Raw genomic sequence first — 11,839 nt, forward strand, 5'->3', positions numbered from 1 at the left:
TATTTTATAATGCCATTAATTAAGAATTGTAAAGATTATAAATAATTAGTGGCTAATTGTATTATGTATATATATTAAGTATGTACAAAATTATATTAAGTTATTTAAGTTATTAGTACATAGTTGTTGGTGTTTAATTAAGTGTATTAAAGTAAGGATATATATATATATATATATATATATATGCAAAGTGATATTATTCTTTGTAAAAAAGTGTAAGTGTGAATGCAAAGAAAATGAAAGTTGAAAAGGTGAGTCATCCTTTCTTTCCTTAGCAATATACGTGAATCACCCAAGATATTTTGCTTGACTTCTTGGCTGCATGAACTTTCTTGGTCTTCTTGCTTAGCTTCTTTGTTTTCTTCCTTTTTGTTCCTATTGGCTACACCTTTATCTTTTCCTTGACTTTCTCAAAGAAGGAAGACTCAAGAAGCTCTCCTTCTCCATTCCCACGGTCCAATTAAATTAGAAAATTCTCACATCACTTTACTCTCTTTTCTCTTAAGGAAAGAGCTAGAAACTCTTAAGTCTTCTCTCAAGTCCACCGGTTCACACACACCAAAGAAAGATGAGTCTCCATATTATCTCTTACTTGACTCTCTCCAAGCCAACAGAATAATCAAAAAGCTCTCTCCTTCTCATGCCCACGGCTCCAACACCAAAAAGAAAGAAAACTCTCTCAAGCTCTCTTACCTCTAATTCCCCTCAAGAACAACAAACTTGGTAAGGGCTAGCTCCTCTCATCTTAGAATTCATGATTTTGTTAAAGAATTTTAGTAATGGTATTTGTGATTTGTGAAATTAGAGAATCATGAACTTGTAAGTTTATATATATATATATATATACTGTTTTAAGAAGCTTTGAAATAGTGTTGGTGAATTGTTGAATGTAGCTTAGGGTTTTACTAATTAAGGATTGTGTATGACTAAGGAATTAAGAAAAAGTTAAGATCAGAACTTTTGATGTTACTGCTGGGATTTTTGGTTGTATGTAATTTTGCTCTACATGGTAAAATGACTATATATAAGTATTTTCTAACATGTCTAATGAGTGCATAAAAATCCCCATATGAAAATAACATCCTTTGATAATTGTTTGTGAATATATAAGAAAATGTTTCAAAACTGCCTCTCTGACAGATTCCGTGTTCGTGCATTATAAATTATGTATTAAATTATATATAGTGAATTTGGATTCTAGGGTTATTTTCTATGAAGCTAAGACATATACGGTTGTTATGGAATTGGTCTCACAGTATTTGGATGAGCAGAAAAATAATTATTTAATTTTGAAGTTGCAAGAAATTCTGTCAGGACAGATTTGAGTATGCTGGATTGTATGATTTTTAGTAAATTATGCTTTTATGGTTTGACTATGAAATTTTTATGTATATACTGGACATACAGAGGAGTTTTTCTGTAAAATTTTATGAGGTTTAGATGTGATTTGATGGTCCGTTTGTATTTTATAATTGAAGTATATGCTGCTGGAATAAAACCATGAACAGTAAGGGGTATGCCTAACTTTGAGGATTTGACTCTAAAGTTAGGGTGAATGATTTGAGCTATAATTTATTATGCTCATCATATGATATGTCTGGATCATAGAGTAATTTTGTACAACTCGGTTCAAGGTTAAGTACTCAAAGGAGGGGTTCTAAACCATTCGACGGTTGTATTTACGAAGCTATTTTGTTGAACATGCTGTATGTTTCCCTAAGAGTGTTTATGGTTACATGACAATACTTAAAAGAGTTTAAGTTTATGCATGCACTATTGCCCTAATCTCAAAGCACCCTTTTGAAATGAGGTTGGCTCTTCTAGAAATATGATATGAATGTGAGAATTTTGATTTCTCTATGATTTAGTACATCATGTTGTATGATGAATATATTTTGTGTTTGTGGGAACCTCTTTGGGGTGTGATTAGGATTTTTTGATTATGAGAGATAGGCTTTGAGATGAATGAGTAAGATATGATAAGGAGTAATGGATAGTAATAAGCTTTGATTTTGGTTTAGGTGTTACCAGCCGTCAGGTCTAAGCTCCTTCGACTGTAGGCTCTCGGTTCCTCTGCTTTCAGGTAAGGGATTTGAGATATGTGCTTTTGATAAGTAAAAAGATTATTTCAAAAAGTATTATGCATTAAAGTTTTTATTTAGAGATATTACGTATAAGCACGAGTTAAGTAAACTATGTGTTCGTGAGTTGTTCAATCTTATATACATAATAATTTTAGCATATTGATGCTATTATTTATATCGCGAACATGATATTTAAGAATGAAGTGGATATGCTACTGTTGTGAAACGTTTATGTAAAAGCAAGGTTATCAGAAAAATATAATTTACGGTTATTCCATTGTTATGATCTGAACTCAGCCAGTAGGGGTTATAGTACTGGCATTTCCATGGAAATTCTGTTTGGCCATTATAAGTGGGACTGGCTCTGCTGTACCCGCCCTTATTGGTAACAACCAACTTGTGGAGGATGTCAACCTACCCCCATGGTTGAAAAGATGTATTATGATATGATTCCGGAATGACCTAGCATTGTGGGGAATGCTGGATGCCTGGCACTCTGTGCTAGAAGCCTCCCAAATAAGTACAGACTTATCAGCTAGGGACTAACCAATAAGTTATTTTATGAACAGCTATGTTATGTTATTAATCATGAGAGAAGTATTTTGTTTAAATGCATTGTGAAAAGTAAAAGCTCTCGTGAAAATAAGAAGTTTCTGATGAAAAGAAAGCTGTTCATTAAAGATAAAAGTTTCTGAAGTTCTGTTATGCTATAAAGATAAAGTTTCTGAAGAAAGTACAAGTTTATGTTAAGAAGTTATCAGATATTTGTTTTTATGAAACGTTAAGTTTTATGATTATGAAAGTTATAATATTTTACAAGAAGAAGTTTATGAAGGAAAGTTTTATTATTCTTTAAGATGCTTCTATTTTAAGACAAAGTTACCGATTATCTGATTTTAAGTTAAAATGATCATTTTGTAATGAAAATATATATATGGTAACTTTGTAAGAAATGAAAGAAATTCAATTTGAAATGCTTTGATAATATTATTCTGATAATAAAAGGGAGAACAATTATTTTCCTACGAAGAGCATATAAGTTATTATTATACATAGTATAAGATACTATGCATGAAAAGATGTTCTCCTATTCGAATACTCCTAGAATGAAATGATTTAATTTACATGCATACTTATTGAATTCTCATATATTTTACCTTTACTGAGCTGTGTAGCTCACCCCTTCCACTCTTTCAGTTAGCAGGTTTTTAATTTGGAGCAGAGGGAGCCTTAGTCAAGTTTTGGAAGGAGCTGGTTTTAGTTTATATGTATAGATCCTAAAGTAGTATTTGATGTTTAGTTTTGCAGTATTGTGAATTTTAGGATCTAATGAAAGTTGTACCTCAAGGTATTAAAAGATGTATTATGTGAAAGTATGAAATTTGAAAGACTGGTGAATTATGTTATTCTTTGAGTTCAGTATAGATGCTCTGAATGGCAAGTGAAAAATTATACCATTTAAGTAAAGAAACAAGGATTTAAATAAAGAGGGAAGCCCTTGTAAAAGCTTTTCTAAAAGCTTTTGTTAAAAGTTAAGTTGGTTCTTGTTAATATCAGGTTTAAACTTGATATTAGCATGCCGGTCATGGTCACAAATCCGGATATCGGGTTTGGGGCGTGACACAATTTATCTGGATCTTGTGACCTCCTTCTAGAGGCTATGCAATACTTATTCAAAATAACTTTTGTCCACAAGGAATCCTTCTCTTGGAACATTCTCCAATTCAATTTTGCCAGCAAAGCAATATTTTTTCCTCTAGCTGCTTCTATCCTAAGTCCCCCTTCCTCTTTGGATTTTATTATTTTGCTCCACCCCGCAAGGTGTATTTTCCTTTTCTCATCTGTTGTTCCCCACAGAAAGTTTCGATTAACTCTATCCAATTTCTCACACAAGTGCATAAGGAGGGCTGAGCCTTGCATCACGTAATTAGGAATAGCCTACATAACTAACTTGACTAGGACTGCTCTGCCAGCAAAGGAAAGGTAATTTGCTTTCCATCTTGCCAGTTTTCTCATCACCTTCTCAAACACAAATTTGAAACGATTTCTGTCTGAGCCTTTGTGCTTAAGGGGAAAGCCTAGATATTTTCCAAAATTAGAAGTGGACTAGATACCAAGTTTCTCACACACCTCTTCTCTCTTTATTTGATCCACATTGGGAGAGAAATAGATTCTAGATTTATCCACACTCACTTTTTGGCCTGATTCAGAGCAAAACACTTACAACACCTCCGATATGGCTACGTAAGCCTCCTCTGTGACCTTTGTAAACAAAATAAGATCATCTGCAAAAATAAGGTGGGAGATTCCAGTGTTCCCCTATGAGGCCTTAAGGGGAATCCAAGTGCCTTCCACACACTTACCTTCAATGAGATGAGTGAGGAATTCCATACACAATATAAATAAGTAAGGAGATAGGGGGTCTCCTTGCCTGATGCCAAGAGAGGGGAGGAAATTTTCCATCTTGCTTCCATTTACCAAAATCAAAATACTTGTCATAGAAACACAACTCATGATAAGTTTGGTAAGGTGTAGGGGGAAGTGGAAAGCTTGGAGTACTTTGTGGATAAAGCTCCATTCTAATTTATCGTATGCCTTTTCCAAGTCCACTTTAATGGCCATATACCCATCCTTGCCCTTTTTCCTATCCAATGCATAAATCATTTCTTGGGCGATTAGGACATTATCCAAGCCTCTCCTTCCGAGAATGAAAGTGGCTTGCACGGGTGAGATAAGATTGCTTAAATATGGTCTGATTCGGCCCACAATAATCTTTGAGATCACTTTGTAAATGGAATTACATAGGCTGATAGGCCTGTAATATGAAAGGATCTTCGGGCATTGGCATTTTGGGATGAGAGTAATAAAGGTTTCATTAAGATAATCCGGGATGCAACCTTGGCCAAAGCAATTTTTAATTTCATCACAAACTGAGTGTTTGACGTCATGCCAGAAGTGTTGGAAAAATCCAACATGAAGTCCATCTAGTCCAGGAGCCTTAAATGCCTTTAGGGTCCACAATCCGACCTTGATATCCTCCTCCAATACCTCCCTCCCAATCCTTTCTTGCTCCTCTTCCGAGAAAAAGTGACAAGAGAAGCTAGAAATAGGAGAATTGAGACAAGACTTTTCCAAATCTGTGGAATAAAGATCATAAAACCCTATGTGTATGTGTTCCCTAACTTGATCTTCCTTAAACATCCACTCTCCTTCTCTATTTATAATACATCTAATTTTATTCCTGTGTCTACGAACAATAGTGGATAGGTGAAAATACGAAGTATTTATGTCTCCAAAAGCTGCAGCATTCAGTCTAGACTTAAGGGCCCATAATTCCTCCTCTTGAAGTAGGATAGTTGCATATTCTTCAATCAATTTCTTTTTCAATTGAATCAAAAATTCATTTGGATTGTTGGCAAGGGCTTTTTAAGTTTCATTAATTCTTGCAAGGATCCTTTTCTTCCTCTTAAACACATTGCCAAACACATCTGAATTTCACTTTTTACTCCTAACAGTAAAATTCATGGTTGCCTCTAAAAGGCCAATACTCTCTGCCCAAGCACCTTGAACAACCTTTGGGAATTCAGGATGAAGTAGCCACATTGTTTGAAAATGAAATGGCCTATTGGATGCATTAGGAGGCGGCCTAAATAAATCTACCAACATAGGGTAGTGATTAAAAAGGTTCGGGGAAGGTGAGTTACAATTGCTTCAGGGTACATGATTCTCCACTTAGGATTAGCAAAGCATTTGTCAATCCTTTCCAATATGAGATCCAAAATAGGCCTCTTGTTAGTCCAGGTAAACCTTGGGCTAGCAAAACCAAGATCAATCATATTACAGCTATCCAGACAATCTTTAAACTTTAAAGCTCTATTGATGTTCACTTATCTACCCCTATACTTATCCTCCCCACGGAGGACTCAATTGAAGTCCCCCAACATAAGCCAGGGCAGATTGTGAAGCTTAGCTACTCCAGACAGATTCGACCAAAGTAACCTTCTCTCCATTATTATAGGACTAGCATATATAGCAGAAATAAGCCAAGAGTGATTAGTGGAGCATACCTTGATAGTGGCATGAATTTCTTGTTTTGTGGAAGCCGGCAAGTTCACTTTAGCATCCTTCTTCTTCCACCAAAGGATCCAAAGGTCGCCCACGAAGCCAATGGTGTCTATTGTGATGAACCTGTCAAAAGGAAGGCCCTCAATTATCCTACTTGCTCTGTCACCCCCTATTCTTGTCTCAGTGATAACCATCATGAAAGGACGGTGATTGATCGTGTAATGTTCCAGTCAGTTTTTTTTTTTTTTTTAAAAGGGAAAAGTCAAGATCAGATTTTTGGGTTCCCACGTGCCCCACCTAACCCCACTACCCACCACACAATTAACTCCATCTTATCTCTTCTTTGGCCGACTCACTCTCTGCCTTTCTTTCTTTTCATTTTTGTTTTCTCTCATACACTTTTATCCTCTCACCAGTACTTCCACACCACCACCACCACCATTTCCACCATCATTTTCCGGCAAGATCTTTGAAAAATTCTTGAGAACCCATAAACACCTTCACATCCTTTTTTTGAGGTAAAAATTTCTAACCTTTTTTGTGGGTTTTACACTTTTGTTCGAGGTTATTTTTATCTAAGCTTTAATAATGATACCCATGTGATTTATGAGCATTGGAAGTGATATTTATGTGTTTGTATGTATGGGTTTTGTGTTGGTGGAATTATTTGATGAGTGGGTATGGCTTGTGCTAATGATGACTACTTAAGGTTTATTTATGGTGGAAAATTTAGGGGTTTTGAGTTATAACATGTGATGGTTGGTAAATCTAGCCATTGGATTTATTTGGAGTTAGTTGAAGTTCTAAATTTCTTGTCTTGGAGGATATTTTGATTTTGCCTTCATGGGTCTCTTATTGATGTAGTGTAAATTTTATGGAAGCTAGTCATGATGTTGGAGATGGTATTAAATGGGCTACCTTTATAAATTGGAGTTTTTGCCTTGTGAATCAATTTGTTGAGAAACTTTGGAAGTGGTATATATTATTATTGATGAGGTTAAATACTAGGCTTGCCTAATTAAGTGCTCTTTTGGCAATTCCTAAATTGTAGTTAGATGCAATTTCAAGTTCTATGCTTATTGTGATAGGTTTACTTGATATTGTTTAGGTTCTAGCTAATCTCCTTGGAGCTTGGAGAATTAGGATTTTGTAGTTGCAAGGTAAGTAGCATTTTAATGGGATTTTGAAAAATAACCATGTCGTATAAATGTTTTTGGGTTAGACATGCTTTTGGAAACTACCTATAGAAACTATATTTTCCTAAAAACTATTGTGTCGTAACCTAAATATATATATATATATATATGTGTGTGTGTGTGTGAAAATGCATCATATTTGGTACTGAATTTGGGGAAATGCATGAATTGTTGATATGGAAAAATGAGTATCTTTTATTTAATCTTTGATAAGGAAATCATGGATTTTATGATATATTAGAAAATTTAAAGATGCTTATCTTATCTTGTTATGTGGAAAATTGATAAAAAATATCTTGACAAGAATGAAGTTGAAAACCTTACAAACTTTGTGAAAATTAGATTATTTAAGGTTTTTCTAAAACTACCTAGATATAAACTATGTGTTTCAAAATAATGTAACCTGTGAGCCTTATGTGGTTTTAACACCATGCCATATGTGATTTTCTGGTGATCACCCGATTTGGTTTTCGTAATCTTTGTGACAACAGAATCAAATCTAGGTCAATGCCCTTTCACTTTGGATGACGTGTTCTTCCCTGCTGCCCATGGGGGGAAGAGGTTCCTTGATTGTGTGTAGGTGAGGCTACTGCCCTGGGGTCTAGAAACCACATGCAAGAGAGGTCCTATTTGACTAGTTTTCTCTACTGCCCATGAGGGGAGAGAAAAACCTTGAGGGTATGGATGAGGATGTTGTCCATGAGGCCAAGAGTCTACATACCGAAGAGGACAATATCATGCCAGTTGTGAATGGGTAGATCCCCTGATTGGTCTATTTGGTAGTGTGGCATATTTGTGATAATTTACCTTATGTTAGATATTATGACTTTGGAAATTATATTGTTGGTGTTCATAGATTATAGTATATTGTTTGAAGTTATTTACTTTGGGAAACTTTGTGTTTCATTATTAAATCATTCTTGTCGTAGCATATTATTATTATTGAAAATGAAACTTGCATTTCCCCCACCCCCATTAATTATGCTACTTATTGGACTCTGTCTCATTTCATTATTTTATAAACTTTTCAGGGTAGGCAACAATCTTTTGAGACAGCTTTTTGGTGGTTAACAGTAGTTAGTAACTACTGATGGAGGCTGAACTTTTGTAATGGAGACATTAGATGTACATCTTAAAATAGGTTTGACTCATTCTTTTGTATATTATAGTGGTTGTAATGTTATTCCCACTGATGAGACAAGCTGATGATATGTAATTATTTATTCAGACCTCTATTCTTTTGTGGCCAATAGTCCTTATAATTATTGCTTAGAGCTCTGACTTACTTTAAGAGTATATTCAATGAAATTATTATTATAATTCTTGATGTTGGTACTTGATATGATTTTTGTGGATTGAATTGTCAAAAAGGAAAAATCTACAGATATTTTGAGACGTCTTTCTCATGCTTTGAACCCTTTAAGGTTTGGGGCATGACAGATCGCCATCTCAAAAATTCTCATCGTAAAATCGGGGTTTAGAGCCCCTCTGCAATTCCATATGAGTATATTTCTTCTTGACGAATTAACCCAATGGAATCTCAATAGGATTAGGATTCAAGATGGCTGCTTCCACCATGCTCTAACCCATCCTCCGTAATAGGTCCTTGCCCATTATCCAGTCCAGTTTCCATATCATCAAGTACTAGAGGATTCCAAGGATGTCCTCCTTGCAACATATCAGTAGATCGCAATTCTGAATCGGTGCTAAGATCTGAACCAGCTTCAGGATTGGATGATTTCCCATGTGTACCGATGCCTACCCCCGGAAGTCCATTACTCTCCTTTCCTGAATTAACCATCCTGATTTGTCGTAGCGAGGAACCACTGATAGCCTTTGTTGCTTGTTCAACCTTTCCGCCTCTTCCCGAGATATTAGAGGAACATCCGTGAGAAATTTCCACCACGGATTGGGTGTGATGCCCCAAGTTGGGTGATCCGGGTCCAGGTACCCCATCCTGCGGCTTTCTTGGTTAAGTGGAAACATGGTTTTCCATGCACTCCTCAATCCCTCCTCTAACTTGCCCATGGTGTCCATTGGAGTAGCTCTGATCTGGGCTATTACTTCGTCTAGCACTTGAATCACCTTGCCCCTGTACCTCATTACCTAACCTTGCCACGAATTCCAGTTCAAATTTCTGGAATTTGTTTTCATTAGTTCTGATACTAGAGCTTCCAAAGGTAAAGGAGAGCTCGCCTTGAATGGAGTTGGCACCCGAGCTAGAATTTTGCCTTTTGAGAGATTTTGAGCTCTTAATACCTAGCCCTTTTGTAGTTCTACTTTTAGTGGGGTGAGTGGCTTTACCCCTATAATCCTTCATATTGGCCACAGAATCTCTTCCCAACGTTCCTTGACATAAAGCCATTTCATTTTCTAATTCAAATTTCTCTTCCCCAGGCGAGTGATGTGTCAACTCAGTAAGCATAGGGCCATGTTGCGTATCATCCGGATCTACCCGTCGGGGCTCGTGTGTTGACTTGTCCTCCACCACATAAAGATTAGCAAAGTGATTACCCAATCTGCCCTTACTACTTTCCTTGTTGGGATCTGACTTAGTTACTAACCTGTTTCGTCCATTTCAAGTTGGGCCCCTTTTTCTTGTAACTAGCATCCACGGACCAAAGTTCTGATCCAACTGGTCTTCCTGATCCCCATTTGAATGGGTAGCTGGTTCTTCCTCTTCCCTAAGCTTTTTCCCATGTTCTGTCTACTTAACACAGTAGCAACAATTTTTTAGCTTATGGCCTAATCTCCCACAACAAAAACACAACTTAGAGATGCCCTCATACAACACTTGTTGATTTATACAACCCACTTTGACCCATTTCGTAAGTGGCTTCTCAAGGTCAATCTATATGCCAAGCCTAGCATAGCTACCTCTGGATTCTAAAGTTGTGTAAGAGTCAATGCAGAGCACCGACCCGATAGCTTCGCCTATTTTCTTGAGTACTTCCCTATCATAAAATTCAATGGGAAGCTCAGGTAATCTGACCCATACTGCCACTGAGGATAGCTTGGCTTCCGATGCCTTAAAATATGGCTCCCAGTGCCTAATTGTAAGAAAATGCTCCCCCACAAACCAAGGACCTCCGCAGAGAACCATGTCATAGTCCTCAAAGCTGTTGAATCGTATTTTTTTTAAAAAAAAATCCTTCTCCAAATTCACAAAATCCATTCTAGCTGCTGGTTTCCATAATGCATTGATCTTGAAAGTCAGGTAGTTGAAACCAACAGTCCTACCAAAGACTTTCACTATCAAGGCCTTCGACCATGGCTCTTTGATACACATTTTGTTTCCTTGGATAGCTTAACTTCAACCATGCCTTCAACAAGCGGATCTATATCCGTATCAAATTCATACTCCATCTCCAAACTCTTATCAAACTTAAAAGCTTGTTCGTAGGCACTAGGTATCTCTCCAACCAGACTGTCCTTGTAACTAACTAGGACTCTGGGCTGGGAAAAGTTCCTTGCACCCAGGCTTTCCTTGAATTTCTTAACACTTCAGCCAAGTTCATCTTCTTCTTCGCTAGATCGTGGTGGTTTAGAGCAATATTCTACTTCCATTGGTTCCTTCTTAGGTTCAAGCCTATGTGTAACTACACTGTTATCTAAGTACACGTGGATACTCAATTGAATTAACATGTTAAATCATTTAAATACATCCCATAATTATTAAATAAGTGATATGATTAACATTACACAGATACTCATTTGAGTTGACACTTAATGAGCTCAAGAAATGGATAAAATTTTCCTCTATCCCTACTTATCAAAAAAAGAAAAAAAGTTTTCCTCTATCCCATTTTCCTAATTCATAAAACCATTTACATTTATTATTAAAACAAGTCATATAATTGTTCAACGTGCATGCTTAGAAGCTAGTCATATATTATTAAAACAAGTCATATAGAGCCTCTGAGCACACGCAACACGTGTGCTCAGAGGCTAGTCCATTATATGATTGTTCTTAAAACCAACCACGTACATTTAATTATATGACTCATTAAACAAGTAAAAAACATGTGAATATTCGATTGAAAGTTAACATATTAAATCATTTTAATAAGTCCCATTATTATTAAATAAGTAATATGATTAGGATTACGTATAAATACTCATTTGAGTTGACACTTAATGAGTTTGAGAAATGGATAAAGTTTTCCTCTATCTCATTTTCCTCCAAAGGTCCCACTTGTTTTCCTCCAACATATAAAACCATTCAAGTGTATTATTAAAACAAGTTATATAACTCATTAATTATAGAGGAAATTACACTTTGCCCACCTATGGTTTTTTTTTCAAAAACACTTTACCTACATATGGTTTAAAAATTGGCACTTTACTTACCTGTGATTAGCTCCGTTTATCTCCCATTACCGACATCTATTAAAAACAGGGGTAAATGTGTATTTTTAGGATAAACCACACGTGGGCAAAGTGTAATTTCTCCTTAATTATATCATGTGATGAGTAAAAGTACACTATGATAGT

The 11,839-nt window shown here is 36.0% G+C and overlaps 2 long non-coding RNA genes across 3 annotated transcripts; both read left to right on the forward strand.

The window, feature by feature from the left end:
- Positions 1-249: 249 nt before the first annotated feature.
- On the forward strand, positions 250-3,490 carry LOC111992279 (uncharacterized). 2 transcript variants are annotated; one of them, XR_010625237.1, is made up of 3 exons: positions 250-723; positions 2,022-2,083; positions 3,260-3,490. It is a non-coding gene; the product is annotated as an uncharacterized LOC111992279 (long non-coding RNA). The 2 variants fall into 2 exon arrangements; XR_002880824.2 differs by having other exon boundaries at positions 251-723; positions 3,282-3,490.
- Positions 3,491-5,604: 2,114 nt separating this feature from the next.
- On the forward strand, positions 5,605-8,672 carry LOC111992323 (uncharacterized). Its single transcript, XR_002880833.2, has 2 exons — positions 5,605-6,667; positions 8,377-8,672. It is a non-coding gene; the product is annotated as an uncharacterized LOC111992323 (long non-coding RNA).
- Positions 8,673-11,839: the final 3,167 nt, after the last annotated feature.

Source organism: Quercus suber, unplaced genomic scaffold (genome assembly GCF_002906115.3).
Source record: "Quercus suber isolate HL8 unplaced genomic scaffold, Cork oak 2.0 scaffold_547, whole genome shotgun sequence".
Lineage (NCBI taxonomy): Eukaryota > Viridiplantae > Streptophyta > Magnoliopsida > Fagales > Fagaceae > Quercus > Quercus suber.